This window comes from Lepus europaeus, chromosome 5, assembly GCF_033115175.1.
Source record: "Lepus europaeus isolate LE1 chromosome 5, mLepTim1.pri, whole genome shotgun sequence".
NCBI classification, from domain to species: Eukaryota; Metazoa; Chordata; class Mammalia; order Lagomorpha; family Leporidae; genus Lepus; species Lepus europaeus.
Genome location: NC_084831.1, coordinates 126,816,870 through 126,843,871, shown reverse-complemented (window position 1 = coordinate 126,843,871; position 27,002 = coordinate 126,816,870). Strand labels below are relative to the sequence as shown.

The window sequence follows — 27,002 nt, the reverse complement described above, 5'->3', positions numbered from 1 at the left end:
GCAGAGTTACAGAGAGGTAGAGAGAGATTTTCCATCTGCTGATTCACTCCCCAGATGGCCACAACAGCTGGAGCTAGGCCAATCCAAAGCCAGGAGCCAGGAGTTTCCTCCAGGTCTCCCCACACCGAAGACGTGGACCATCCTCTGCTGCTTTCCCAGGTGCATTAGCAGGGGGCTGGATGGGAAGTAGACTCGAAGTGGCACCCATATGGGATGCTAGCACTGCAGACAGCGGCTTTACCTGCTACGCTACAGCGCTGGCCCCTTTTAGAGATTTTTATGCAGACTTCAACATGTGTATCAGCAGTTATTAACTCCTCCCTGGGGGATGGAGGTAGGACTGAAAGTTTTACTTCTGTAATATGGCTTAATTTGTCTGGCAACTAGCCCCTAATTGGAAGCTAGCCAAGAGCCCACCTAAATTAGAACAAAGACCCTCTTATCCATCAGAAAATCACAAGAGTTTTCAGAGCTCTGTACCAAGAGCTGAGGGCAAAGACAAATACTCTGTAGATTTCACATTATTTCACAGCTATATTGTGTACAGATGATTGGGTGGGATAGTTGGGTTGAACAACATGGTGGAAGGGGCTCCATGGTTAAAAGTCAGACTATGGATACCATAAGAAGAAAAACAAACAAGTAGAGCCTGGCATCGTGGCATAGCTGGTAAAGCCACTGCCTGCAATGCCAGCATCCCATATGGGCGCTGCTTCGTGTCCTGGCTGTTCAACTTCCGGTCCAGCTCCTTGCTAATGCGGAAAGCAGCAGGAAAGGGCCCAGGTATGTGAGAGACCTGGATAGAGTTCCTGACTCCTCGTTAGGGCCCGGCTCAGCCCTGGTTGTTGCAGTCGTTTGGGGAGCGATGGAATGTATGGAAGATCTCTCCCTCTCTTTCTCTCTCTCTGTAACTTGATTTTAACTAAACAAAAATTTATTTTAAAAAATAGACAAGTGGAACAATATTAACCTTAAAACTTGCTGTGAATCAAAGGACAAAAACCATCAGGGCAACCTATAGATGGAAGAAAGTATTTGAAAATCATATATGAGGAAAAATATATCCAGAATATATATAAAGAACTACAAAAAGGTAGTTACAATACCCGACAACTTATAACCTGATTTTAAAAGGGCAAAGAGGGGCTGGCCCTGTGGCGTAGTGGGATGCTGGTTTGAGTCCCAGCTGCTCCACTTCCAGTCCAGCTCTCTGCTATGGCCTGAGAAAGCAGCAGAAGGTGGCCCAAGTGCTTGAACCCCTGCACCCATGGCAGACCCAGAGGAAGTTCCTGGCTCCTGGCTTTGGATCGGCCCAGCTCCGGCTGTTGTGGCCATTTGGGGAATGATCCAGCAGATGGAAGACCTCTCTCTCTCTCTGATTCTGCCTCTCTGTGGCTCTACCTTTCAAATAAATAAATAAATTCAGATGCAAGACAGAGAGTAACAAAGTTTAATGAAGAGAAATACATCTGATAGGCCAGGTGGGTGTCTCAGGAAAGAGCTGAGCTCTGTATTCAGACTGGACTTTTTATGGATACAATTATGGGGCTCCCATTTCTCCTCCCCTTGCCTCTTCTGGGTTATTGCTGGGTGGAGGGCTTTCTGGGCATGGAATTCCTGAAATCCCTTTTGAGACTTCATCCCCACCAAGTTAGTGGACCTAAGAGCGCCCCCTGGTGCCAGGAAGGGAAGCTGTCCCTGGGGAGGGCTTGGGATCCATCTACCAACCTTATGGGGCGAGGGCAAGACATCAGATGTATAACTGGCCTGCTTTCAAGGCTTGCTTCTACATTTTTCCTCACTCACTCCACTACACAGAAATTCCTATTTTCTTCCCCAAGAATCCCCCATTTTCTTAGGTCCTTCTTCCACACATTGGGGCTCATGTTTACTTAGCTACCTAACATAATCATTAGAGAAATGGAAATCAAAACCACAATGAGCTATCACCTCACACCCATTAGGAGGGCCAGTATTTAAAAAAAAAAAGCAACAATACTGAAAATAGCAAGTGCTGGCAAGGACTCGGAAACATTGGAACTCCTGGGCACCGGTGGCAGAAATGTAAAATGAAGCCATTGTTATGGAAAACAGCATGGAAGGTCCTCAAAGAATCCAAATAGAATGATCGTGGGCTATGGTTACAGCGAGCCTTGGCTCCTGAACTCATGCAGACATTTAATCACCAAAGCCAGAAGTTAATGGTACCGAGAAGATGAAAACTTCAATCAATTACAGTGTTTGGGTCACTGGGGGTCATGCTCTTGGAAGGTGGATGTTGAGAGGGAGTTGGTTATAGGAGCTTGGGTCAGGCCCAGCCATTCTCTCTCTCTGTTTCCTGGCTTGCCATATGATCGTTCCTCTGCACACACACTCCTCCACTGCCATCCTCCAACCTCACCAGACAACCAAACCAAGCTGTGAACCTCCAAAACTGTGAGCCAAAACAAACCTCATCCCTTCACAACTGGCTTGTTGTAGGTATTTCATTGTAATAACCAAAAAGCTGACCAATACACCATATGATCCTGCAGTTTCATTTCTGGGTACATATATATCCCAAAGAAAGAATCTCAAAGACATATTTGCATACCACGTGTATTAACAGAATTACTACACCAGCCAAGAGAACAAACCCAAATGTCCACCAACAAGTGAAGCAATGAAGAAAATGTGGCATATACATACAATCGGATATCAGTCAGCCTTAAATAAGGAGGGCAGGCAATTGGTCTAGCAGTTAAGAAGTCTTGGAACGCTAGATTCAATACCTGGCTCCACCCCTGACTCCAGCTTCCTGCTAATACAGACCTGGGAGGCAGCAGTGAGGGCGTAAGGGGTTGGGTTCCCGCCTCCTGTGTGGAAGATCTGGACTGACTTCCTGGCCCCTGACTTCAGCCACAGTTGGGGACCATCGCAGGCATTTAGGGAGTGAACAAGTGAATGGGAGCTCGCTCTCTCTCTCTCTCTCTCTCTCTCTCTGCCTGTCTCTCTGTGTCTCTCTGCCTATCAAGTAAATAAATTGAAAAAGAAGGAAATCCTGCCATATGCTACAACATGGATGATCCTCACAGACATTGTGCTAAGTAAACTAAGCCAGCCACAGACAGATATTTGCTGTATGATTTCAAGAGTCAAACTCACAGAAACAGAAAACAAAATGGTGATTGTCACGAGAAGGAAGTTGGGGTTCTTCAGCGGTTATAGAGTTTCTGTTTTGGCAATGAAGAAGGGATAGAGATCTGTTGCACAATAATGTGAATATGCTTAACACTACTGAACTGTACACTTACAAACAGTTAAGATGATAAATTATACATTAGGGGCCAGTGCTGGGGCACAGCGACTTAACGCCCTGGACTGAAGCGCTGGCATCCCATGTGGGTGCCAGTTCTAGTCCTGCTCTCTGCTATGGCCTGGGAAAGCAGTAGAAGATGGCCCAAGTCCTTGGGCCCCTGCACCCACATGGGAGACACGAAAGAAGCTTCTGGCTCCTGGCTTTGGATCGGCACAGCTCTGGCCATTGCAGCCATCTGGGGAGTGAACCAGCAGATGGAAGACCTTTCTCTCTGTCTCTACCTCTCTCTGTAACTCTCTTTCAAATAAATAAAGTAAATCTTTAAAAAAATTATACATTATGCATTTTCTCCCACAAGTACAAATATTTTTCAGAGAAAAATGAGGAGATTTTAGAACCATCCATAACCTTTCAAAGCTTCAATAGAGAGTGCTTTTTATTTATGTGAGTGTTACCAAGCATAGCTAACCTTTGATTTTTCTGAAAGAATTGATTCTTTATAATTTCTGGTCAAAGCCTCAGTACAAGGCACTGGAGTTGTTTATTCTCTGTGGGAGCCAAAGAGAAAAGGCCCACCTACAGCCAGCAATGCAGCAGCCCTGGGGGCAGGGGGACCAGAGCCTGGGACAATGGTGCTCGGGTGTTTTCCATCCCCGAAGGGCAGAAATTCGAAGCAGAGGATTGTTTTGTTTCTCACAATATTTTCCCCATGGGAATTGTAAGTGGTTCTCCCACTCTGGGTGTTTTCATTATAGGAATTGTAAAGGACCACTGATGCTGAGCAGTTGATCTGCACACATTTATGTATCTCAAAAATGTGACACTGGGGCTGTTGCTGGTGTAGACAACTGACACTGTTGACACTGGTGTAGAAGGTCAAGTCTCCGTTTGCAGCACCAGCATCCCATATGGGCGCCGGTTTGAGTCCAGGCTGCTCCACTTCAGATCCAGCTTCCTGCTAATGCGCCTGGGAAAGCAGCAGAAGATGGCCAAGTGCTTGGTCCCCGCATCCACATGGGAGACTTAGGAGAAGCTCCTGCCTTTGGTCTGGCCCAGCTCCAGCTGCTTCAACCATTTGGGGAGTAAACCAGCAGAGGGAAGCTCGCTCGCTGTCGCTCTCTCTCTCTCTCTCCCTCTCTCTCTGTATCTCTGCCTTTCAAATAAATAAATTTTTAAAAATGAGACACAAATCATGGAATTATAAATTGATGAACATTTTTGGAGGACATCTTGGCATTATTTTTTGAAATTTGTAATCCTTATCATCTCATAATTCCATCTCAGACATATGTCTGAAGAAGCACTTAAATATGAAACAATATCAACAAGGTCATTCATTGTAGATTGTAGTATAAAGGGAAAAACTTAAAGGCAGAACATCCTAGTTGCTACTGAGACTCAGCCCGCTTCTCACGTGAAGTGTTGTGAAACCTTCCAGGCACCGGCCTTGAATTTTTGTATTGTGTTTTTCCTAAGCTAGTTTAGTTGCCAAGCAACACCCCAAACTAGTTGGACGTGTTGCTATAGAATCCCGAACCTGGATCTGCTCACTTGACTCACAGAAAGCCAATCACTGACGGACAGGTAGAGGAAGAAAGCAAGGCATGGGAAGCTATAGCTTAATTCCCAGGCTCCCCCAGGAGTTGGGGGTGAGGGTTCTTACAGATTGAAATTAGGACTGAGAGGCATGTGAGCCGCTTGTGTTCCTGGTTGGCGAGTGGTGCTCAAAACCTTCCTTTGATTGGCTGATCTGAAGCCAAGAGTCAGGAGCTTCTTCCAGGTATCCCACATGGGTACAGGGGCCCAAGCATTTGGGCCATGTTCCACTGTTTCCCCAGGTGCATTAGCAGGGAGCTGGATAGGCAGTGGAGCATCTGGGACTCGGATCAAAGCCCACATGGAATGCCAGCATCACAGATGGTGGCTTTACCCACCACACCACAATGCCGGCCCCCTGGATTCTTTCTTGAAGCAAAGTCAAATAGGGTAGCTGGCAGCCCTCGGTGTCTGGCACCAATGACTGTGGAGGTTGGAAAGTCCAAAATCAGCAGGGGAGGGGCTGGGACCCCACACTGGAGCCCCTGTTCAAGCCCCCTCTGCTCCACTTCTGATTCAATCCCCTGATAATGTGTCCGGAAAAGCCGAAGGAGATGGCCCAAGTGCTTGGCTCCCTGCCACCAACATCGGGACCAGTGCTGTCAGCTGCAGCCATTTGGGGAGTGAACCAGCACATGAAAGCTATCTCTCTCCCTCCTCCTCCTCCTCCTTCTCTCCCTGCCTCAGTCTGCCTTTTAAATAAATAAATAAAGCTTCAAAACAAAAGCCCGCAGGTTGGAGATCCAGGGAAGAGCTGAAAGCAGTCTGAAGGCAGAACTCCCTCTGTGCGTGTCTATGTCCTAATCTCACAGAGACAACAGCCATCACATTGAGGCCCACCCTAAGGATCTCACTTAACCTTAGCGTCACCATCTCCAGGGACAGTCACACTCTGAGATACTCGGGGGACAAGTAGGACCTTGAAAGGAACAGTACCGTGGAAGAATTGCAGACTCAGAGCCAGGGATGTGGAAGAACGAGTTTGCAGTGGTTTCCTACAGCTGGGAGTGGCTGTGCTTGGAGTCACAAACCGGTGACTCCAAGATGCACTGAGCATCGAGAGCCGAGTGGGTCTGAGTCCACGTAAGAAACGATGCCTTCTGAAACACGACTCCTGGCTGTCCAGCAGGAGTCCGCTTCAGAAGGTTTAAAAGCCAGCTCCTTGTGCTGAGTGTTTATGCCCATATCCCACAGTCCCGGCTCCACCTGCAGTCCAGTCCTATGCTTATGATGACACTAGAAGGCAGGAGGTGACAGCTGAAGCGCTTGTCCCTGCCACTGGTGTGGAAGACCCAATTTGAGCTCTGGGCTTCTCGCTTTGGGCAGGCCCAGTCCTTGATCCTGTGGCCATTTAGGGAGTGAATCAGCAAATGGAAGAAATCTCTCTGCCTTTCAAATAAAATGGATATGAATTATGAATACATATTTACACTTAAGTATACTTTTAAAAAGCCAACTTTTCTAAAGTCTCTAATCCCAGATGAAGTCACACAGACCAGCAGTAGATTAGGGGCCATAGATGAGCTCATGGTAGGCAAACCAGAGTGCCTGCACCTGGAGTGCTGACTCTCAGATGCAAGGAGGCCCTTGCACCTGGCACCTAGTCAAATCCTCAGAGAGAGAAAGCCTGGCCAGAGTGTGTGAGTGGGTCTGCGCGCCCGAACAAGAATGCGTGGGTGGGCAAACCTGGGTTGGGTGCCAGCGGTGATTTCAAAAGAGAGGACATAGGCCTGAGTGCGTGTAGGCACAGGACCCTGTGTGTGTGTAGTGCAGCCAGGCTGTTCCGGGATTGCGGCGTCCTGGGTGTGCCCGTGGACATGTGTTTATGCACGCGCGCGCGGTCACGTCTAGGTTGGGGGTGTTCTGCTGCCCAGGAGTGGCGGAGAAAGGCTGGCAGGGGCACTTGGGACTGGGCAGGGGAGGCGCGGGAGCAGGGGGACAGCGAGAAGCCTGGAGGTGGGGAGCGGCCGAAGGTGCTGAGGTGGCACAGCTGAGAAAAGGACGTGAGGGCGGCCGCGGAGGCAGAGGCGCAGGGCTTGGGCTTGGGCTTGGGCTTGGGCTTGGGCTGGCAGGGCACGGGCTTGGAGGGTAGGCGTGGCCCCGTTGCACAAGCAGTTGGCTGCGCGCTTGTGCAAAAGTGGGCGGGCTGTGCTGCGGGAGCGGCGGGCTGGCATGTGTGCGCACGCGCGTGCGCCAACAGCCCGGCGAGGAAGAAGAAAGGCTTCCCTGACCGGGAATCGAACCCGGGCCGCGGCGGTGAGAGCGCCGAATCCTAACCACTAGACCACCAGGGAGCGTCGGGCTGCGCGCCTGGCCTGGGCCTCTGCCCGCTGCAGCCGGCGCCTGGCTGCCAATGGGCAGGGCCAGCGCCAGCGCCGGCGGCGGGGGCGGCGGCAGCGCCTGGCCCGCCGCGCTGCTCCCACGGCCAACCCCCGGCTGCCCCGCCCGGGCCAGCCCACCACGGGCCCCCGCCCGCCATCCGATCTGACCTCCAAAACACACGGCGCGCACCGTCTCCTGGTCCCCGCGCACGCCCTGCCACGCAGCGCTCAGCCAAGTCCGCCGCACCTGGGCGGCCGGGCGGCCAAGCGCCACGACCCCCGCCTCTGCCAAAAGGTGGGCGCGCTGCGTTGGCCGGGAATCGAACCCGGGTCAACTGCTTGGAAGGCAGCTATGCTCACCACTATACCACCAACGCCTCTCGCCACGGGCGGCCTGGCCACGCGCCGCCCGGCTTGCCCGGAGCGCGCCGCCGCCCGCCGCCCGCCGCCCCCGTGCCCCGACGGGGCGCCTCGCCCGCACTTGCCCGCTGCCACCCCAAGGCCGCCCGGCGCCCCGCCTGCCAAGCCCAGCACGCCTGCCCGATCCACGCGCGCGCCCTCGCGCAACCACACGCACGCCAGCCGCTTCCCCGTCTGCGCACGCGCCCGCGCCCGCGCCCGCCTCCGCCCAGCGGCTCCACGTCTCCTTACTCCCGGGCCCCTGCCTCCGGATCCAGCGTGGCCCCGGCGGCGCGCGCATCCGTGTCCGCGTCGGCCCTCAGCTGGCTCGTCCAAGCCCTCGTGCACCAGGGGTCCGGCCAGGCGACGGACCGCACCCGCAGGCTCGCTCCCCGGCTCGTCCGCGCCCGCTCAGCCAGCGCACCAAGCCCTGTCGGCGGTGGGCGAGCGGAAGCTCCCGAAAACTCCTCGCGCGCGGCTCGCAGCAGCGACCCCTGGGCGCCCAACACGGGTGCGTGTCCGGGGCCCGCAGGCCACACGGCCCCTGGTGCTCCGCGCGCGGGGGCCGGAGTGCGGGGCCCGGCGTGCGCCGCCTGGCTAAGAAGGGCGGCTTGCCTCCCCGTCGGGGAATCGAACCCCGGTCTCCCGCGTGACAGGCGGGGATACTCACCACTATACTAACGAGGACGGCGGCAGCTACCCTCGGGTCCCCTCGACCCCTCTGCGCCCTCCCGCACCCGACCCCTGCCCTCCACCGCCCACACACCGGCTCCAGGGACAACCGCCACCCGTCGTCCCCGGTCCCCACAACCTACTGCCTTCACCCGCACGTGGACCCCCGACCCGGGACCACAACATGGTAGCTTCCAGGAGCATAGAACCAACCAACCGGAGGAGCCAGGTGAAGCCAGGGAGGAGGAGGAGGAAGATGAGGAAGAGCTGCAGCAGCAGCAAGAGGAGGGGGAAGAAGAGCCAGCGGAGGGGCACGGGGAGGAAGGAGGGAGAGAACCACCAGGAAAACCCAGAGGGAGATGAGGAGGAGGAGGAGGACCGGGACGACCCGGGGGCGGGGCTGGACGCGGGAGGGGGGCGGGGGCGGGGCTGGGAGGAGCGGGCGGCCCAGCCCGGCCCACAGCGCTCGGGAGAGGGGCGTCTGCGATGCGTCCCGGGGCGCTGCCGGATGCCCCGTGCGGCCTCCAGAAGCGGGCAGCGGCGCCCTGCAAGCCCCGGCCAGCGGAGCTGCCCCGGGCCCCGCGCGCCCCGCGGCGTGCGCCCTGGCACCGCAGCCCACGGCCCAGGCGGCGCGACCGACCAAGGCCGCAGTCCTGGGCGCGCTCTCCCAGCCAAGGGAACGGCCCCGCGACCCGGCCCGCCGTCAGGATGGCCGAGCGGTCTAAGGCGCTGCGTTCAGGTCGCAGTCTCCCCTGGAGGCGTGGGTTCGAATCCCACTCCTGACAAGCATGCCTTTTTGGCACGCCCAGTCCAGCCTCGCAGCCGTCGTGCAACACGCCGCTGGCCGCTCCGGCTCTCCAGCCGTCGCGAGCGAGACCCCGCCTTGCCGGCCCACACGTGGCACTCCCACAGGGACCCCGCTCCAACTGGCCAGCCGTGCCTTCCGCCCTCTGCCCTCTGCCCACAGCCCCGAGCGCGCAGGCACTCCCGCCCCCCTCTCCCCACGACACCACTCCTCGGGACCCACCTGCCTCCGAGTCTTCCTGGCTCCTCCGCTGCTCTCCCGCCACCCTCTGCCGCTACCTTCCGCACCTTCACGGCCCTCCGCCTCCCAGCCCCAGTCCCCAGATCTCCTCCACCTCTCTCCGCCACCTGCCAGCCCCAGAGCGCTGAACCGACGGGCGGCACGCCCAGAGTCCTCCCGAGCGTCCCCGAAACACCTGTCTGCAGCCAGCCCACCCAGAGCAGAGCCCTTCGGCCGCGTCCCACCTCCTCGCCCTCGCCGCGCACCCCCGCCTGCCCGCGTGCCTGCCTGCCTGCCTGCTCGGGACAGCGCGCTGCCCGGGATCCTGCTCCTCGGAGCCCTTTGCTGACGCCGTGCTCCCGCCTCTCTCGGCCTCAGCACAGCTGCCTCAGGAGGCACAGAGCCCACCAGTCGGCAAAACCACCCGGGGCAGTGGGCGGTGGCCGGCCGAAGGCCCAGGCACCCTGCGGTCACCCAGCTGCACCCGTTGGCTCTCCTCCACGACCAACCAACCCGCGGAGTGACCGACCGCCTCCCCACGGGCGGGTGGGGGGGTGGGGCTCCATGGGCAGGCCCACCCCACCCAGCGTGGCGGCGCCTCCCACCCTCCGGCCGGCCACCCACCTTCAGCCGGTGCTCCTGTTGCAGCCGTGGCTCACACCCCAGCCCACCAACACAGGCCCCGCCCCGAGTCACCTGCTCTGACGGGGACCTGGGCAGAGGGCCGGGTCTGGCTGGCTGCATCCTGGCTCTCTCTGGGCTCCAGCGCCCCTCCTTCCCCGTGCCCTGGGATGCGGACAACAACCCAGCAGGAGCTGAAGCTCTGTGCTTCTCTCTCTTTCTCTCTCTGCCTGCCTCTTGCTCTCTAGCGCTCTCTCTCTCTCTCTCTCTCTCTCTGTGTGTGTGTGTGTGTGTCCCTCCAAAACCCTACCCATCCATCCAAGGCTAACCATCACCACCACCACACCACACCACACCACACCCACCCCAACCAACCATTCTGCCCATCCTCAACTCTATGCAGCTTGCCAAGCATCCTGGGCCCTAGAGGCGCGTGGAGCAGCTCCTTCTGCTTGCGCGTGCTCGCCCTGCTCCACGGAAAGCGGCTGCAATGGAGCAGCTCGTGGGGATCAGCCTCCGGGCCTGTGGCGGCTCCTGGCGTCGCCCACCGACGGTGCATGGGTGGTTCAGTGGTAGAATTCTCGCCTGCCACGCGGGAGGCCCGGGTTCGATTCCCGGCCCATGCAGCTCCTGCTCCCCTTTTGCTTGGGCAGCCCCAGCGGGGCCTGTGCGCGCGCCGCTCCCTCGGCCGCCTCTCTGCCCACGCTTGCACCAGCACTCTTGCCACACGCGCTCCCAAGCCCCACTGGCCGCCGAACCCCGCCTAGCCCAGCGCTTCAGCCCTCGCACCCCTGCCTCCTTCCTAGCCTCTGCCTCTCCTGATACCCACTTCGGGCCCACGCGCTGCACTTCCGGCCGCTGAGCCGCCAAGCCCCGCCGCTTCGCCTCCCCACACCCTGCTCTCACAACCACCGCCATCGCGCCACTGGCCTTGGCACCCTTCCACGACTGCTGGACAGATGCCGGCCCCCGTTTGGGGCTCACGCCCTGGCCCTAGGCTGCTTGGCATGCCAGCCACCAGAACGGACACCCGACTCCAGCCCTGCCACGCGCCCCCACACACCGCCCCCAGTGCCCGGGGCGGGGCCCCTCCCAACCCACTGCGCGCGCCAGGCTCCACGCCTGAGACGCTGCCCTCTCAGTCCCGTCGGCCTGTCGCCCCCTAGACCTGCCCTCAGCGCCTGGGCAGCTCCGCCCTTGCCTTGGAGGCCCTGTGTGGGCACAAGGAGCCTGAGCCGCTACTTGACGAGGGCCGAGCCGCCACAGAGTAGGGCGGAGAACCGCATGCAGGGATCGAGGCGTCAGTCGGGACGCAGAGAGAGCGAGCTCAGAGATGAGGCGGGGATTGGGACGTGCTACCACCTCCGTGGCGCCTGGGGTCCCCGCGACGGGGACCGTACCTGGGGGGTCGGTTCCCTCCCGTGCACAGAGAGCCCACAGTGAAACGCCAGCGTGTGCCGCTCCCCTCTCCTCCACCTTGTCCCCACACACTGGCTGGCTGTCGTCTCGGCTCTCGGGGCTGTCCGCAAGCCCTCTCCCACCTCCTCCCGGAGGAGGAGGCTCCCTCACCTATGGCCAGCCGCCGGCATTGCCCAGGGCTCCAGCTTGCCGGCCCTCTCCAGCCGGCTGGTCTCGCATCTGCATCCTGCATCCTGCATCCTGCATCCTGCATCCTGCATCCCGGGGGGTGGCGGCGGGGAGGGGTGCCAAGTGCAGGGCCCCTCTGGGGCAGCTCCCACGCGTTCAAGCCCCAAGCCCACCTGGGAGCCTGGATCCATCGGCTCACGGTGGGAAAACCAAAGCAATTGCACCCTGGGCTGGTGACTCTCGCCCACGAGGGCATGGCACATGGCACCTGGCCCCTGGCCCAACGGGCAGGGAGAGAAGGCGTGGCCTCTGTGTGTGTGTGTGTGTGTGCCGGGGAGAGTGTGTGCCGGCTTGCCTGGCACAGGCACTGCTGCTGCGACGGAAGCCCGGGCCACTCCCAGGCAGGTGGAGAAGGGCGAGGGCAGGGAGCCCGAGAAGGCATCTTGCTGTGCTGGGGCGAGTTTGCCTTGGGTGGGGGTAGGAGTGCTAGGTCTGCTGAGAGCCAGCGGGGTGTGGGTGTGGGTGTGGGTGTGGGTGTGTGTGTGTGTGCGCGCGCGTGCGCACGCATGCAGAAGCACACGCACTCCTGTGCTTGGTGCCGGTCGCGGTGATCTGGTGACTGAGGACATGAGCCCGAGTGCGTGCAGGCAGCGGCTGTTCCGGGATTGCGGCGACCTGGGTGTGCGCGTGGACGTGTGTTTGCGCACGCGCGCGCGCGGCCACTTCTAGGTTGGGGGTGTTCTGGCTGCCCAGGAGTGGCGGAGAAAGGCTGGCAGGGGCACTTGGGACTGGGCAGGGGAGGCGCGGGAGCAGGGGGACAGCGAGAAGCCTGGAGGTGGGGAGCGGCCGAAGGTGCTGAGGTGGCGCAGCTGGCGAAAAGGACGTGAGGGCGGCCGCGGAGGCAGAGGCGCAGGGCTTGGGCTTGGGCTTGGGCTTGGGCTTGGGCTTGGGCTTGGGCTGGCAGGGCACGGGCTTGGAGGGAGCGGGGGCGGGGGCGGGGCTGGGAGGAGCGGGCGGCCCGGCCCGGCCCACAGCGCTCGGGAGAGGTGCGTCTGCGATGCGTCCCGGGGCGCTGCCGGATGCCCCGTGCGGCCTCCAGAAGCGGGCAGCGGCGCCCTGCAAGCCCCGGCCAGCGGAGCTGCCCCGGGCCCCGCGCGCCCCGCGGCGTGCGCCCTGGCACCGCAGCCCACGGCCCAGGCGGCGCGACCGACCAAGGCCGCAGTCCTGGGCGCGCTCTCCCAGCCAAGGGAACGGCCCCGCGACCCGGCCCGCCGTCAGGATGGCCGAGCGGTCTAAGGCGCTGCGTTCAGGTCGCAGTCTCCCCTGGAGGCGTGGGTTCGAATCCCACTCCTGACAAGCATGCCTTTTTGGCACGCCCAGTCCAGCCTCGCAGCCGTCGTGCAACACGCCGCTGGCCGCTCCGGCTCTCCAGCCGTCGCGAGCGAGACCCCGCCTTGCCGGCCCACACGTGGCACTCCCACAGGGACCCCGCTCCAACTGGCCAGCCGTGCCTTCCGCCCTCTGCCCTCTGCCCACAGCCCCGAGCGCGCAGGCACTCCCGCCCCCCTCTCCCCACGACACCACTCCTCGGGACCCACCTGCCTCCGAGTCTTCCTGGCTCCTCCGCTGCTCTCCCGCCACCCTCTGCCGCTACCTTCCGCACCTTCACGGCCCTCCGCCTCCCAGCCCCAGTCCCCAGATCTCCTCCACCTCTCTCCGCCACCTGCCAGCCCCAGAGCGCTGAACCGACGGGCGGCACGCCCAGAGTCCTCCCGAGCGTCCCCGAAACACCTGTCTGCAGCCAGCCCACCCAGAGCAGAGCCCTTCGGCCGCGTCCCACCTCCTCGCCCTCGCCGCGCACCCCCGCCTGCCCGCGTGCCTGCCTGCCTGCCTGCTCGGGACAGCGCGCTGCCCGGGATCCTGCTCCTCGGAGCCCTTTGCTGACGCCGTGCTCCCGCCTCTCTCGGCCTCAGCACAGCTGCCTCAGGAGGCACAGAGCCCACCAGTCGGCAAAACCACCCGGGGCAGTGGGCGGTGGCCGGCCGAAGGCCCAGGCACCCTGCGGTCACCCAGCTGCACCCGTTGGCTCTCCTCCACGACCAACCAACCCGCGGAGTGACCGACCGCCTCCCCACGGGCGGGTGGGGGGGTGGGGCTCCATGGGCAGGCCCACCCCACCCAGCGTGGCGGCGCCTCCCACCCTCCGGCCGGCCACCCACCTTCAGCCGGTGCTCCTGTTGCAGCCGTGGCTCACACCCCAGCCCACCAACACAGGCCCCGCCCCGAGTCACCTGCTCTGACGGGGACCTGGGCAGAGGGCCGGGTCTGGCTGGCTGCATCCTGGCTCTCTCTGGGCTCCAGCGCCCCTCCTTCCCCGTGCCCTGGGATGCGGACAACAACCCAGCAGGAGCTGAAGCTCTGTGCTTCTCTCTCTTTCTCTCTCTGCCTGCCTCTTGCTCTCTAGCGCTCTCTCTCTCTCTCTCTCTCTCTCTCTGTGTGTGTGTGTGTGTGTCCCTCCAAAACCCTACCCATCCATCCAAGGCTAACCATCACCACCACCACACCACACCACACCACACCCACCCCAACCAACCATTCTGCCCATCCTCAACTCTATGCAGCTTGCCAAGCATCCTGGGCCCTAGAGGCGCGTGGAGCAGCTCCTTCTGCTTGCGCGTGCTCGCCCTGCTCCACGGAAAGCGGCTGCAATGGAGCAGCTCGTGGGGATCAGCCTCCGGGCCTGTGGCGGCTCCTGGCGTCGCCCACCGACGGTGCATGGGTGGTTCAGTGGTAGAATTCTCGCCTGCCACGCGGGAGGCCCGGGTTCGATTCCCGGCCCATGCAGCTCCTGCTCCCCTTTTGCTTGGGCAGCCCCAGCGGGGCCTGTGCGCGCGCCGCTCCCTCGGCCGCCTCTCTGCCCACGCTTGCACCAGCACTCTTGCCACACGCGCTCCCAAGCCCCACTGGCCGCCGAACCCCGCCTAGCCCAGCGCTTCAGCCCTCGCACCCCTGCCTCCTTCCTAGCCTCTGCCTCTCCTGATACCCACTTCGGGCCCACGCGCTGCACTTCCGGCCGCTGAGCCGCCAAGCCCCGCCGCTTCGCCTCCCCACACCCTGCTCTCACAACCACCGCCATCGCGCCACTGGCCTTGGCACCCTTCCACGACTGCTGGACAGATGCCGGCCCCCGTTTGGGGCTCACGCCCTGGCCCTAGGCTGCTTGGCATGCCAGCCACCAGAACGGACACCCGACTCCAGCCCTGCCACGCGCCCCCACACACCGCCCCCAGTGCCCGGGGCGGGGCCCCTCCCAACCCACTGCGCGCGCCAGGCTCCACGCCTGAGACGCTGCCCTCTCAGTCCCGTCGGCCTGTCGCCCCCTAGACCTGCCCTCAGCGCCTGGGCAGCTCCGCCCTTGCCTTGGAGGCCCTGTGTGGGCACAAGGAGCCTGAGCCGCTACTTGACGAGGGCCGAGCCGCCACAGAGTAGGGCGGAGAACCGCATGCAGGGATCGAGGCGTCAGTCGGGACGCAGAGAGAGCGAGCTCAGAGATGAGGCGGGGATTGGGACGTGCTACCACCTCCGTGGCGCCTGGGGTCCCCGCGACGGGGACCGTACCTGGGGGGTCGGTTCCCTCCCGTGCACAGAGAGCCCACAGTGAAACGCCAGCGTGTGCCGCTCCCCTCTCCTCCACCTTGTCCCCACACACTGGCTGGCTGTCGTCTCGGCTCTCGGGGCTGTCCGCAAGCCCTCTCCCACCTCCTCCCGGAGGAGGAGGCTCCCTCACCTATGGCCAGCCGCCGGCATTGCCCAGGCCTCCAGCTTGCCGGCCCTCTCCAGCCGGCTGGTCTCGCATCTGCATCCTGCATCCTGCATCCTGCATCCTGCATCCTGCATCCCGGGGGGTGGCGGCGGGGAGGGGTGCCAAGTGCAGGGCCCCTCTGGGGCAGCTCCCACGCGTTCAAGCCCCAAGCCCACCTGGGAGCCTGGATCCATCGGCTCACGGTGGGAAAACCAAAGCAATTGCACCCTGGGCTGGTGACTCTCGCCCACGAGGGCATGGCACATGGCACCTGGCCCCTGGCCCAACGGGCAGGGAGAGAAGGCGTGGCCTCTGTGTGTGTGTGTGTGTGCCGGGGAGAGTGTGTGCCGGCTTGCCTGGCACAGGCACTGCTGCTGCGACGGAAGCCCGGGCCACTCCCAGGCAGGTGGAGAAGGGCGAGGGCAGGGAGCCCGAGAAGGCATCTTGCTGTGCTGGGGCGAGTTTGCCTTGGGTGGGGGTAGGAGTGCTAGGTCTGCTGAGAGCCAGCGGGGTGTGGGTGTGGGTGTGGGTGTGGGTGTGGGTGTGTGTGTGTGTGCGCGCGCGTGCGCACGCATGCAGAAGCACACGCACTCCTGTGCTTGGTGCCGGTCGCGGTGATCTGGTGACTGAGGACATGAGCCCGAGTGCGTGCAGGCAGCGGCTGTTCCGGGATTGCGGCGACCTGGGTGTGCGCGTGGACGTGTGTTTGCGCACGCGCGCGCGCGGCCACTTCTAGGTTGGGGGTGTTCTGGCTGCCCAGGAGTGGCGGAGAAAGGCTGGCAGGGGCACTTGGGACTGGGCAGGGGAGGCGCGGGAGCAGGGGGACAGCGAGAAGCCTGGAGGTGGGGAGCGGCCGAAGGTGCTGAGGTGGCGCAGCTGGCGAAAAGGACGTGAGGGCGGCCGCGGGGGCAGAGGCGCAGGGCTTGGGCTTGGGCTTGGGCTTGGGCTTGGGCTTGGGCTTGGGCTGGCAGGGCACGGGCTTGGAGGGAGCGGGGGCGGGGGCGGGGCTGGGAGGAGCGGGCGGCCCGGCCCGGCCCACAGCGCTCGGGAGAGGGGCGTCTGCGATGCGTCCCGGGGCGCTGCCGGATGCCCCGTGCGGCCTCCAGAAGCGGGCAGCGGCGCCCTGCAAGCCCCGGCCAGCGGAGCTGCCCCGGGCCCCGCGCGCCCCGCGGCGTGCGCCCTGGCACCGCAGCCCACGGCCCAGGCGGCGCGACCGACCAAGGCCGCAGTCCTGGGCGCGCTCTCCCAGCCAAGGGAACGGCCCCGCGACCCGGCCCGCCGTCAGGATGGCCGAGCGGTCTAAGGCGCTGCGTTCAGGTCGCAGTCTCCCCTGGAGGCGTGGGTTCGAATCCCACTCCTGACAAGCATGCCTTTTTGGCACGCCCAGTCCAGCCTCGCAGCCGTCGTGCAACACGCCGCTGGCCGCTCCGGCTCTCCAGCCGTCGCGAGCGAGACCCCGCCTTGCCGGCCCACACGTGGCACTCCCACAGGGACCCCGCTCCAACTGGCCAGCCGTGCCTTCCGCCCTCTGCCCTCTGCCCACAGCCCCGAGCGCGCAGGCACTCCCGCCCCCCTCTCCCCACGACACCACTCCTCGGGACCCACCTGCCTCCGAGTCTTCCTGGCTCCTCCGCTGCTCTCCCGCCACCCTCTGCCGCTACCTTCCGCACCTTCACGGCCCTCCGCCTCCCAGCCCCAGTCCCCAGATCTCCTCCACCTCTCTCCGCCACCTGCCAGCCCCAGAGCGCTGAACCGACGGGCGGCACGCCCAGAGTCCTCCCGAGCGTCCCCGAAACACCTGTCTGCAGCCAGCCCACCCAGAGCAGAGCCCTTCGGCCGCGTCCCACCTCCTCGCCCTCGCCGCGCACCCCCGCCTGCCCGCGTGCCTGCCTGCCTGCCTGCTCGGGACAGCGCGCTGCCCGGGATCCTGCTCCTCGGAGCCCTTTGCTGACGCCGTGCTCCCGCCTCTCTCGGCCTCAGCACAGCTGCCTCAGGAGGCACAGAGCCCACCAGTCGGCAAAACCACCCGGGGCAGTGGGCGGTGGCCGGCCGAAGGCCCAGGCACCCTGCGGTCACCCAGCTGCACCCGTTGGCTCTCCTCCACGACCAACCAACCCGCGGAGTGACCGACCGCCTCCCCACGGGCGGGTGGGGGGGTGGGGCTCCATGGGCAGGCCCACCCCACCCAGCGTGGCGGCGCCTCCCACCCTCCGGCCGGCCACCCACCTTCAGCCGGTGCTCCTGTTGCAGCCGTGGCTCACACCCCAGCCCACCAACACAGGCCCCGCCCCGAGTCACCTGCTCTGACGGGGACCTGGGCAGAGGGCCGGGTCTGGCTGGCTGCATCCTGGCTCTCTCTGGGCTCCAGCGCCCCTCCTTCCCCGTGCCCTGGGATGCGGACAACAACCCAGCAGGAGCTGAAGCTCTGTGCTTCTCTCTCTTTCTCTCTCTGCCTGCCTCTTGCTCTCTAGCGCTCTCTCTCTCTCTCTCTCTCTCTCTCTCTCTCTCTGTGTGTGTGTGTGTGTCCCTCCAAAACCCTACCCATCCATCCAAGGCTAACCATCACCACCACCACACCACACCACACCACACCCACCCCAACCAACCATTCTGCCCATCCTCAACTCTATGCAGCTTGCCAAGCATCCTGGGCCCTAGAGGCGCGTGGAGCAGCTCCTTCTGCTTGCGCGTGCTCGCCCTGCTCCACGGAAAGCGGCTGCAATGGAGCAGCTCGTGGGGATCAGCCTCCGGGCCTGTGGCGGCTCCTGGCGTCGCCCACCGACGGTGCATGGGTGGTTCAGTGGTAGAATTCTCGCCTGCCACGCGGGAGGCCCGGGTTCGATTCCCGGCCCATGCAGCTCCTGCTCCCCTTTTGCTTGGGCAGCCCCAGCGGGGCCTGTGCGCGCGCCGCTCCCTCGGCCGCCTCTCTGCCCACGCTTGCACCAGCACTCTTGCCACACGCGCTCCCAAGCCCCACTGGCCGCCGAACCCCGCCTAGCCCAGCGCTTCAGCCCTCGCACCCCTGCCTCCTTCCTAGCCTCTGCCTCTCCTGATACCCACTTCGGGCCCACGCGCTGCACTTCCGGCCGCTGAGCCGCCAAGCCCCGCCGCTTCGCCTCCCCACACCCTGCTCTCACAACCACCGCCATCGCGCCACTGGCCTTGGCACCCTTCCACGACTGCTGGACAGATGCCGGCCCCCGTTTGGGGCTCACGCCCTGGCCCTAGGCTGCTTGGCATGCCAGCCACCAGAACGGACACCCGACTCCAGCCCTGCCACGCGCCCCCACACACCGCCCCCAGTGCCCGGGGCGGGGCCCCTCCCAACCCACTGCGCGCGCCAGGCTCCACGCCTGAGACGCTGCCCTCTCAGTCCCGTCGGCCTGTCGCCCCCGAGACCTGCCCTCAGCGCCTGGGCAGCTCCGCCCTTGCCTTGGAGGCCCTGTGTGGGCACAAGGAGCCTGAGCCGCTACTTGACGAGGGCCGAGCCGCCACAGAGTAGGGCGGAGAACCGCATGCAGGGATCGAGGCGTCAGTCGGGACGCAGAGAGAGCGAGCTCAGAGATGAGGCGGGGATTGGGACGTGCTACCACCTCCGTGGCGCCTGGGGTCCCCGCGACGGGGACCGTACCTGGGGGGTCGGTTCCCTCCCGTGCACAGAGAGCCCACAGTGAAACGCCAGCGTGTGCCGCTCCCCTCTCCTCCACCTTGTCCCCACACACTGGCTGGCTGTCGTCTCGGCTCTCGGGGCTGTCCGCAAGCCCTCTCCCACCTCCTCCCGGAGGAGGAGGCTCCCTCACCTATGGCCAGCCGCCGGCATTGCCCAGGCCTCCAGCTTGCCGGCCCTCTCCAGCCGGCTGGTCTCGCATCTGCATCCTGCATCCTGCATCCTGCATCCTGCATCCTGCATCCCGGGGGGTGGCGGCGGGGAGGGGTGCCAAGTGCAGGGCCCCTCTGGGGCAGCTCCCACGCGTTCAAGCCCCAAGCCCACCTGGGAGCCTGGATCCATCGGCTCACGGTGGGAAAACCAAAGCAATTGCACCCTGGGCTGGTGACTCTCGCCCACGAGGGCATGGCACATGGCACCTGGCCCCTGGCCCAACGGGCAGGGAGAGAAGGCGTGGCCTCTGTGTGTGTGTGTGTGTGTGCCGGGGAGAGTGTGTGCCGGCTTGCCTGGCACAGGCACTGCTGCTGCGACGGAAGCCCGGGCCACTCCCAGGCAGGTGGAGAAGGGCGAGGGCAGGGAGCCCGAGAAGGCATCTTGCTGTGCTGGGGCGAGTTTGCCTTGGGTGGGGGTAGGAGTGCTAGGTCTGCTGAGAGCCAGCGGGGTGTGGGTGTGGGTGTGGGTGTGGGTGTGGGTGTGTGTGTGTGTGCGCGCGCGTGCGCACGCATGCAGAAGCACACGCACTCCTGTGCTTGGTGCCGGTCGCGGTGATCTGGTGACTGAGGACATGAGCCCGAGTGCGTGCAGGCAGCGGCTGTTCCGGGATTGCGGCGACCTGGGTGTGCGCGTGGACGTGTGTTTGCGCACGCGCGCGCGCGGCCACTTCTAGGTTGGGGGTGTTCTGGCTGCCCAGGAGTGGCGGAGAAAGGCTGGCAGGGGCACTTGGGACTGGGCAGGGGAGGCGCGGGAGCAGGGGGACAGCGAGAAGCCTGGAGGTGGGGAGCGGCCGAAGGTGCTGAGGTGGCGCAGCTGGCGAAAAGGACGTGAGGGCGGCCGCGGGGGCAGAGGCGCAGGGCTTGGGCTTGGGCTTGGGCTTGGGCTTGGGCTTGGGCTTGGGCTGGCAGGGCACGGGCTTGGAGGGAGCGGGGGCGGGGGCGGGGCTGGGAGGAGCGGGCGGCCCGGCCCGGCCCACAGCGCTCGGGAGAGGGGCGTCTGCGATGCGTCCCGGGGCGCTGCCGGATGCCCCGTGCGGCCTCCAGAAGCGGGCAGCGGCGCCCTGCAAGCCCCGGCCAGCGGAGCTGCCCCGGGCCCCGCGCGCCCCGCGGCGTGCGCCCTGGCACCGCAGCCCACGGCCCAGGCGGCGCGACCGACCAAGGCCGCAGTCCTGGGCGCGCTCTCCCAGCCAAGGGAACGGCCCCGCGACCCGGCCCGCCGTCAGGATGGCCGAGCGGTCTAAGGCGCTGCGTTCAGGTCGCAGTCTCCCCTGGAGGCGTGGGTTCGAATCCCACTCCTGACAAGCATGCCTTTTTGGCACGCCCAGTCCAGCCTCGCAGCCGTCGTGCAACACGCCGCTGGCCGCTCCGGCTCTCCAGCCGTCGCGAGCGAGACCCCGCCTTGCCGGCCCACACGTGGCACTCCCACAGGGACCCCGCTCCAACTGGCCAGCCGTGCCTTCCGCCCTCTGCCCTCTGCCCACAGCCCCGAGCGCGCAGGCACTCCCGCCCCCCTCTCCCCACGACACCACTCCTCGGGACCCACCTGCCTCCGAGTCTTCCTGGCTCCTCCGCTGCTCTCCCGCCACCCTCTGCCGCTACCTTCCGCACCTTCACGGCCCTCCGCCTCCCAGCCCCAGTCCCCAGATCTCCTCCACCTCTCTCCGCCACCTGCCAGCCCCAGAGCGCTGAACCGACGGGCGGCACGCCCAGAGTCCTCCCGAGCGTCCCCGAAACACCTGTCTGCAGCCAGCCCACCCAGAGCAGAGCCCTTCGGCCGCGTCCCACCTCCTCGCCCTCGCCGCGCACCCCCGCCTGCCCGCGTGCCTGCCTGCCTGCCTGCTCGGGACAGCGCGCTGCCCGGGATCCTGCTCCTCGGAGCCCTTTGCTGACGCCGTGCTCCCGCCTCTCTCGGCCTCAGCACAGCTGCCTCAGGAGGCACAGAGCCCACCAGTCGGCAAAACCACCCGGGGCAGTGGGCGGTGGCCGGCCGAAGGCCCAGGCACCCTGCGGTCACCCAGCTGCACCCGTTGGCTCTCCTCCACGACCAACCAACCCGCGGAGTGACCGACCGCCTCCCCACGGGCGGGTGGGGGGGTGGGGCTCCATGGGCAGGCCCACCCCACCCAGCGTGGCGGCGCCTCCCACCCTCCGGCCGGCCACCCACCTTCAGCCGGTGCTCCTGTTGCAGCCGTGGCTCACACCCCAGCCCACCAACACAGGCCCCGCCCCGAGTCACCTGCTCTGACGGGGACCTGGGCAGAGGGCCGGGTCTGGCTGGCTGCATCCTGGCTCTCTCTGGGCTCCAGCGCCCCTCCTTCCCCGTGCCCTGGGATGCGGACAACAACCCAGCAGGAGCTGAAGCTCTGTGCTTCTCTCTCTTTCTCTCTCTGCCTGCCTCTTGCTCTCTAGCGCTCTCTCTCTCTCTCTCTCTCTCTCTCTCTCTCTGTGTGTGTGTGTGTGTCCCTCCAAAACCCTACCCATCCATCCAAGGCTAACCATCACCACCACCACACCACACCACACCACACCCACCCCAACCAACCATTCTGCCCATCCTCAACTCTATGCAGCTTGCCAAGCATCCTGGGCCCTAGAGGCGCGTGGAGCAGCTCCTTCTGCTTGCGCGTGCTCGCCCTGCTCCACGGAAAGCGGCTGCAATGGAGCAGCTCGTGGGGATCAGCCTCCGGGCCTGTGGCGGCTCCTGGCGTCGCCCACCGACGGTGCATGGGTGGTTCAGTGGTAGAATTCTCGCCTGCCACGCGGGAGGCCCGGGTTCGATTCCCGGCCCATGCAGCTCCTGCTCCCCTTTTGCTTGGGCAGCCCCAGCGGGGCCTGTGCGCGCGCCGCTCCCTCGGCCGCCTCTCTGCCCACGCTTGCACCAGCACTCTTGCCACACGCGCTCCCAAGCCCCACTGGCCGCCGAACCCCGCCTAGCCCAGCGCTTCAGCCCTCGCACCCCTGCCTCCTTCCTAGCCTCTGCCTCTCCTGATACCCACTTCGGGCCCACGCGCTGCACTTCCGGCCGCTGAGCCGCCAAGCCCCGCCGCTTCGCCTCCCCACACCCTGCTCTCACAACCACCGCCATCGCGCCACTGGCCTTGGCACCCTTCCACGACTGCTGGACAGATGCCGGCCCCCGTTTGGGGCTCACGCCCTGGCCCTAGGCTGCTTGGCATGCCAGCCACCAGAACGGACACCCGACTCCAGCCCTGCCACGCGCCCCCACACACCGCCCCCAGTGCCCGGGGCGGGGCCCCTCCCAACCCACTGCGCGCGCCAGGCTCCACGCCTGAGACGCTGCCCTCTCAGTCCCGTCGGCCTGTCGCCCCCGAGACCTGCCCTAAGCGCCTGGGCAGCTCCGCCCTTGCCTTGGAGGCCCTGTGTGGGCACAAGGAGCCTGAGCCGCTACTTGACGCGGGCCGAGCCGCCACAGAGTAGGGCGGAGAACCGCATGCAGGGATCGAGGCGTCAGTCGGGACGCAGAGAGAGCGAGCTCAGAGATGAGGCGGGGATTGGGACGTGCTACCACCTCCGTGGCGCCTGGGGTCCCCGCGACGGGGACCGCACCTGGGGGGTCGGTTCCCTCCCGTGCACAGAGAGCCCACAGTGAAACGCCAGCGTGTGCCGCTCCCCTCTCCTCCACCTTGTCCCCACACACTGGCTGGCTGTCGTCTCGGCTCTCGGGGCTGTCCGCAAGCCCTCTCCCACCTCCTCCCGGAGGAGGAGGCTCCCTCACCTATGGCCAGCCGCCGGCATTGCCCAGGCCTCCAGCTTGCCGGCCCTCTCCAGCCGGCTGGTCTCGCATCTGCATCCTGCATCCTGCATCCTGCATCCTGCATCCTGCATCCCGGGGGGTGGCGGCGGGGAGGGGTGCCAAGTGCAGGGCCCCTCTGGGGCAGCTCCCACGCGTTCAAGCCCCAAGCCCACCTGGGAGCCTGGATCCATCGGCTCACGGTGGGAAAACCAAAGCAATTGCACCCTGGGCTGGTGACTCTCGCCCACGAGGGCATGGCACATGGCACCTGGCCCCTGGCCCAACGGGCAGGGAGAGAAGGCGTGGCCTCTGTGTGTGTGTGTGTGTGTGCCGGGGAGAGTGTGTGCCGGCTTGCCTGGCACAGGCACTGCTGCTGCGACGGAAGCCCGGGCCACTCCCAGGCAGGTGGAGAAGGGCGAGGGCAGGGAGCCCGAGAAGGCATCTTGCTGTGCTGGGGCGAGTTTGCCTTGGGTGGGGGTAGGAGTGCTAGGTCTGCTGAGAGCCAGCGGGGTGTGGGTGTGGGTGTGGGTGTGGGTGTGTGTGTGTGTGCGCGCGCGTGCGCACGCATGCAGAAGCACACGCACTCCTGTGCTTGGTGCCGGTCGCGGTGATCTGGTGACTGAGGACATGAGCCCGAGTGCGTGCAGGCAGCGGCTGTTCCGGGATTGCGGCGTCCTGGGTGTGCGCGTGGACGTGTGTTTGCGCACGCGCGCGCGCGGCCACTTCTAGGTTGGGGGTGTTCTGGCTGCCCAGGAGTGGCGGAGAAAGGCTGGCAGGGGCACTTGGGACTGGGCAGGGGAGGCGCGGGAGCAGGGGGACAGCGAGAAGCCTGGAGGTGGGGAGCGGCCGAAGGTGCTGAGGTGGCGCAGCTGGCGAAAAGGACGTGAGGGCGGCCGCGGAGGCAGAGGCGCAGGGCTTGGGCTTGGGCTTGGGCTTGGGCTTGGGCTTGGGCTTGGGCTTGGGCTGGCGCCGGCAGGGCACGGGCTTGGAGGGTGGGCGTGGCCCCGTTGCACAAGCAGTTGGTTGCGCGCTTGTGCAAAAGTGGGCGGGCTGTGCTGCGGGAGCGGCGGGCTGGCATGTGTGCGCGCGCGCGTGCACCAACAGCCCGGCGAGGAAGAAGAAAGGCTTCCCAGACAGGGAATGGAACCCGGGCCGCGGCGGTGAGAGCGCCGAATCCTAACCACTAGACCACCAGGGAGCGTCGGGCTGCGCGCCTGGCCTGGGCCTCTGCCCGCTGCAGCCGGCGCCTGGCTGCCAATGGGCAGGGCCAGCGCCAGCGGCGGCGGCGGCGGCAGCGCCTGGCCCGCCGCGCTGCTCCCACGGCCAACCCCCGGCTGCCCCGCCCGGGCCAGCCGACCACGGGCCCCCGCCCGCCATCCGCCCTGACCTCCAAAACACACGGCGCGCCTCCGTTCTTGGGCCCCGCGCACGCCCTGCCACGCAGCGCTCAGCCAAGTCCGCCGCACCTGGGCGGCCGGGCGGCCAAGCGCCACGACCCCCGCCTCTGCCAAAAGGTGGGCGCGCTGCGTTGGCCGGGAATCGAACCCGGGTCAACTGCTTGGAAGGCAGCTATGCTCACCACTATACCACCAACGCCTCTCGCCACGGGCGGCCTGGCCACGCGCCGCCCGGCTTGCCCGGAGCGCGCCGCCGCCCGCCGCCCGCCGCCCGCCGCCCCCGTGCCCCGACGGGGCGCCTCGCCCGCACTTGCCCGCTGCCACCCCAAGGCCGCCCGGCGCCCCGCCTGCCAAGCCCAGCACGCCTGCCCGATCCACGCGCGCGCCCTCGCGCATCCACACGCACGCCAGCCGCTTCCCCGTCTGCGCACGCGCCCGCGCCCGCGCCCGCCTCCGCCCAGCGGCTCCACGTCTCCTTACTCCCGGGCCCCTGCCTCCGGATCCAGCGTGGCCCCGGCGGCGCGCGCATCCGTGTCCGCGTCGGCCCTCAGCTGGCTCGTCCAAGCCCTCGTGCACCAGGGGTCCGGCCAGGCGACGGACCGCACCCGCAGGCTCGCTCCCCGGCTCGTCCGCGCCCGCTCAGCCAGCGCACCAAGCCCTGTCGGCGGTGGGCGAGCGGAAGCTCCCGAAAACTCCTCGCGCGCGGCTCGCAGCAGCGACCCCTGGGCGCCCAACACGGGTGCGTGTCCGGGGCCCGCAGGCCACACGGCCCCTGGTGCTCCGCGCGCGGGGGCCGGAGTGCGGGGCCCGGCGTGCGCCGCCTGGCTAAAAAGGGCGGCTTGCCTCCCCGTCGGGGAATCGAACCCCGGTCTCCCGCGTGACAGGCGGGGATACTCACCACTATACTAACGAGGACGGCGGCAGCTACCCTCGGGTCCCCTCGACCCCCTCTGCGCCCTCCCGCACCCGACCCCTGCCCTCCACCGCCCACACACCGGCTCCAGGGACAACCGCCACCCGTCGTCCCCGGTCCCCACAACCTACTGCCTTCACCCGCACGTGGACCCCCGACCCGGGACCACAACATGGTAGCTTCCAGGAGCATAGAACCAACCAACCGGAGGAGCCAGGTGAAGCCAGGGAGGAGGAGGAGGAAGATGAGGAAGAGCAGCAGCAGCAGCAAGAGGAGGGGGAAGAAGAGCCAGCGGAGGGGCACGGGGAGGAAGGAGGAAGAGAACCACCAGGAAAGCCCAGAGGGAGAGGAGGAGGAGGAGGAGGAGGAGGAGGAGGAGGAGGACCGGGACGACCCGGTGGGCGGGGCTGAACGCGGGGGCGGGGGCGGGGGCGGGGCTGGGAGGAGCGGGCGGCCCAGCCCGGCCCACAGCGCTCGGGAGAGGGGCGTCTGCGATGCGTCCCGGGGCGCTGCCGGATGCCCCGTGCGGCCTCCAGAAGCGGGCAGCGGCGCCCTGCAAGCCCCGGCCAGCGGAGCTGCCCCGGGCCCCGCGCGCCCCGCGGCGTGCGCCCTGGCACCGCAGCCCACGGCCCAGGCGGCGCGACCGACCAAGGCCGCAGTCCTGGGCGCGCTCTCCCAGCCAAGGGAACGGCCCCGCGACCCGGCCCGCCGTCAGGATGGCCGAGCGGTCTAAGGCGCTGCGTTCAGGTCGCAGTCTCCCCTGGAGGCGTGGGTTCGAATCCCACTCCTGACAAGCATGCCTTTTTGGCACGCCCAGTCCAGCCTCGCAGCCGTCGTGCAACACGCCGCTGGCCGCTCCGGCTCTCCAGCCGTCGCGAGCGAGACCCCGCCTTGCCGGCCCACACGTGGCACTCCCACAGGGACCCCGCTCCAACTGGCCAGCCGTGCCTTCCGCCCTCTGCCCTCTGCCCACAGCCCCGAGCGCGCAGGCACTCCCGCCCCCCTCTCCCCACGACACCACTCCTCGGGACCCACCTGCCTCCGAGTCTTCCTGGCTCCTCCGCTGCTCTCCCGCCACCCTCTGCCGCTACCTTCCGCACCTTCACGGCCCTCCGCCTCCCAGCCCCAGTCCCCAGATCTCCTCCACCTCTCTCCGCCACCTGCCAGCCCCAGAGCGCTGAACCGACAGGCGGCACGCCCAGAGTCCTCCCGAGCGTCCCCGAAACACCTGTCTGCAGCCAGCCCACCCAGAGCAGAGCCCTTCGGCCGCGTCCCACCTCCTCGCCCTCGCCGCGCACCCCCTCCTGCCTGCCTACCTGCCTGCCTGCTCGGGACAGCGCGCTGCCCGGGATCCTGCTCCTCGGAGCCCTTTGCTGACGCCGTGCTCCCGCCTCTCTCGGCCTCAGCACAGCTGCCTCAGGAGGCACAGAGCCCACCAGTCGGGAAAACCACCCGGGGCAGTGGGTGGTGGCTGGCCGAAGGCCCAGGCACCCTGCGGTCACCCAGCTGCACCCGTTGGCTCTCCTCCACGACCAACCAACCCGCCGAGCGACCGACCGCCTCCCCACGGGCGGGTGGGGGGGGTGGGGCTCCATGGGCAGGCCCACCCCACCCAGCGTGGCGGCGCCTCCCACCCTCCGGCCGGCCACCCACCTTCAGCCGGTGCTCCTGTTGCAGCCGTGGCTCACACCCCAGCCCACCAACACAGGCCCCGCCCCGAGTCACCTGCTCTGACGGGG

The 27,002-nt window shown here is 65.3% G+C and overlaps 14 non-coding genes across 14 annotated transcripts; 9 read left to right on the top strand and 5 right to left on the bottom strand.

The window, feature by feature from the left end:
- Nucleotides 1-7,116: 7,116 nt before the first annotated feature.
- TRNAE-CUC (transfer RNA glutamic acid (anticodon CUC)) lies at nt 7,117-7,188 on the bottom strand. Its single transcript has one exon. It is a non-coding gene; the product is annotated as a tRNA-Glu (tRNA).
- A 332-nt stretch (nt 7,189-7,520) lies between these two features.
- On the bottom strand, nt 7,521-7,592 carry TRNAG-UCC (transfer RNA glycine (anticodon UCC)). The gene has a single exon. It is a non-coding gene; the product is annotated as a tRNA-Gly (tRNA).
- A 637-nt stretch (nt 7,593-8,229) lies between these two features.
- Nucleotides 8,230-8,301, bottom strand: TRNAD-GUC (transfer RNA aspartic acid (anticodon GUC)). Its single transcript has one exon. It is a non-coding gene; the product is annotated as a tRNA-Asp (tRNA).
- Nucleotides 8,302-8,988: 687 nt separating this feature from the next.
- Nucleotides 8,989-9,071, top strand: TRNAL-CAG (transfer RNA leucine (anticodon CAG)). Its single transcript has one exon. It is a non-coding gene; the product is annotated as a tRNA-Leu (tRNA).
- Nucleotides 9,072-10,486: 1,415 nt separating this feature from the next.
- TRNAG-GCC (transfer RNA glycine (anticodon GCC)) lies at nt 10,487-10,557 on the top strand. Its single transcript has one exon. It is a non-coding gene; the product is annotated as a tRNA-Gly (tRNA).
- A 2,234-nt stretch (nt 10,558-12,791) lies between these two features.
- On the top strand, nt 12,792-12,874 carry TRNAL-CAG (transfer RNA leucine (anticodon CAG)). The gene has a single exon. It is a non-coding gene; the product is annotated as a tRNA-Leu (tRNA).
- A 1,417-nt stretch (nt 12,875-14,291) lies between these two features.
- Nucleotides 14,292-14,362, top strand: TRNAG-GCC (transfer RNA glycine (anticodon GCC)). Its single transcript has one exon. It is a non-coding gene; the product is annotated as a tRNA-Gly (tRNA).
- A 2,238-nt stretch (nt 14,363-16,600) lies between these two features.
- Nucleotides 16,601-16,683, top strand: TRNAL-CAG (transfer RNA leucine (anticodon CAG)). Its single transcript has one exon. It is a non-coding gene; the product is annotated as a tRNA-Leu (tRNA).
- A 1,423-nt stretch (nt 16,684-18,106) lies between these two features.
- On the top strand, nt 18,107-18,177 carry TRNAG-GCC (transfer RNA glycine (anticodon GCC)). The gene has a single exon. It is a non-coding gene; the product is annotated as a tRNA-Gly (tRNA).
- Nucleotides 18,178-20,417: 2,240 nt separating this feature from the next.
- On the top strand, nt 20,418-20,500 carry TRNAL-CAG (transfer RNA leucine (anticodon CAG)). The gene has a single exon. It is a non-coding gene; the product is annotated as a tRNA-Leu (tRNA).
- Nucleotides 20,501-21,921: 1,421 nt separating this feature from the next.
- On the top strand, nt 21,922-21,992 carry TRNAG-GCC (transfer RNA glycine (anticodon GCC)). Its single transcript has one exon. It is a non-coding gene; the product is annotated as a tRNA-Gly (tRNA).
- Nucleotides 21,993-24,477: 2,485 nt separating this feature from the next.
- Nucleotides 24,478-24,549, bottom strand: TRNAG-UCC (transfer RNA glycine (anticodon UCC)). Its single transcript has one exon. It is a non-coding gene; the product is annotated as a tRNA-Gly (tRNA).
- A 644-nt stretch (nt 24,550-25,193) lies between these two features.
- Nucleotides 25,194-25,265, bottom strand: TRNAD-GUC (transfer RNA aspartic acid (anticodon GUC)). Its single transcript has one exon. It is a non-coding gene; the product is annotated as a tRNA-Asp (tRNA).
- Nucleotides 25,266-25,973: 708 nt separating this feature from the next.
- TRNAL-CAG (transfer RNA leucine (anticodon CAG)) lies at nt 25,974-26,056 on the top strand. The gene has a single exon. It is a non-coding gene; the product is annotated as a tRNA-Leu (tRNA).
- Nucleotides 26,057-27,002: the final 946 nt, after the last annotated feature.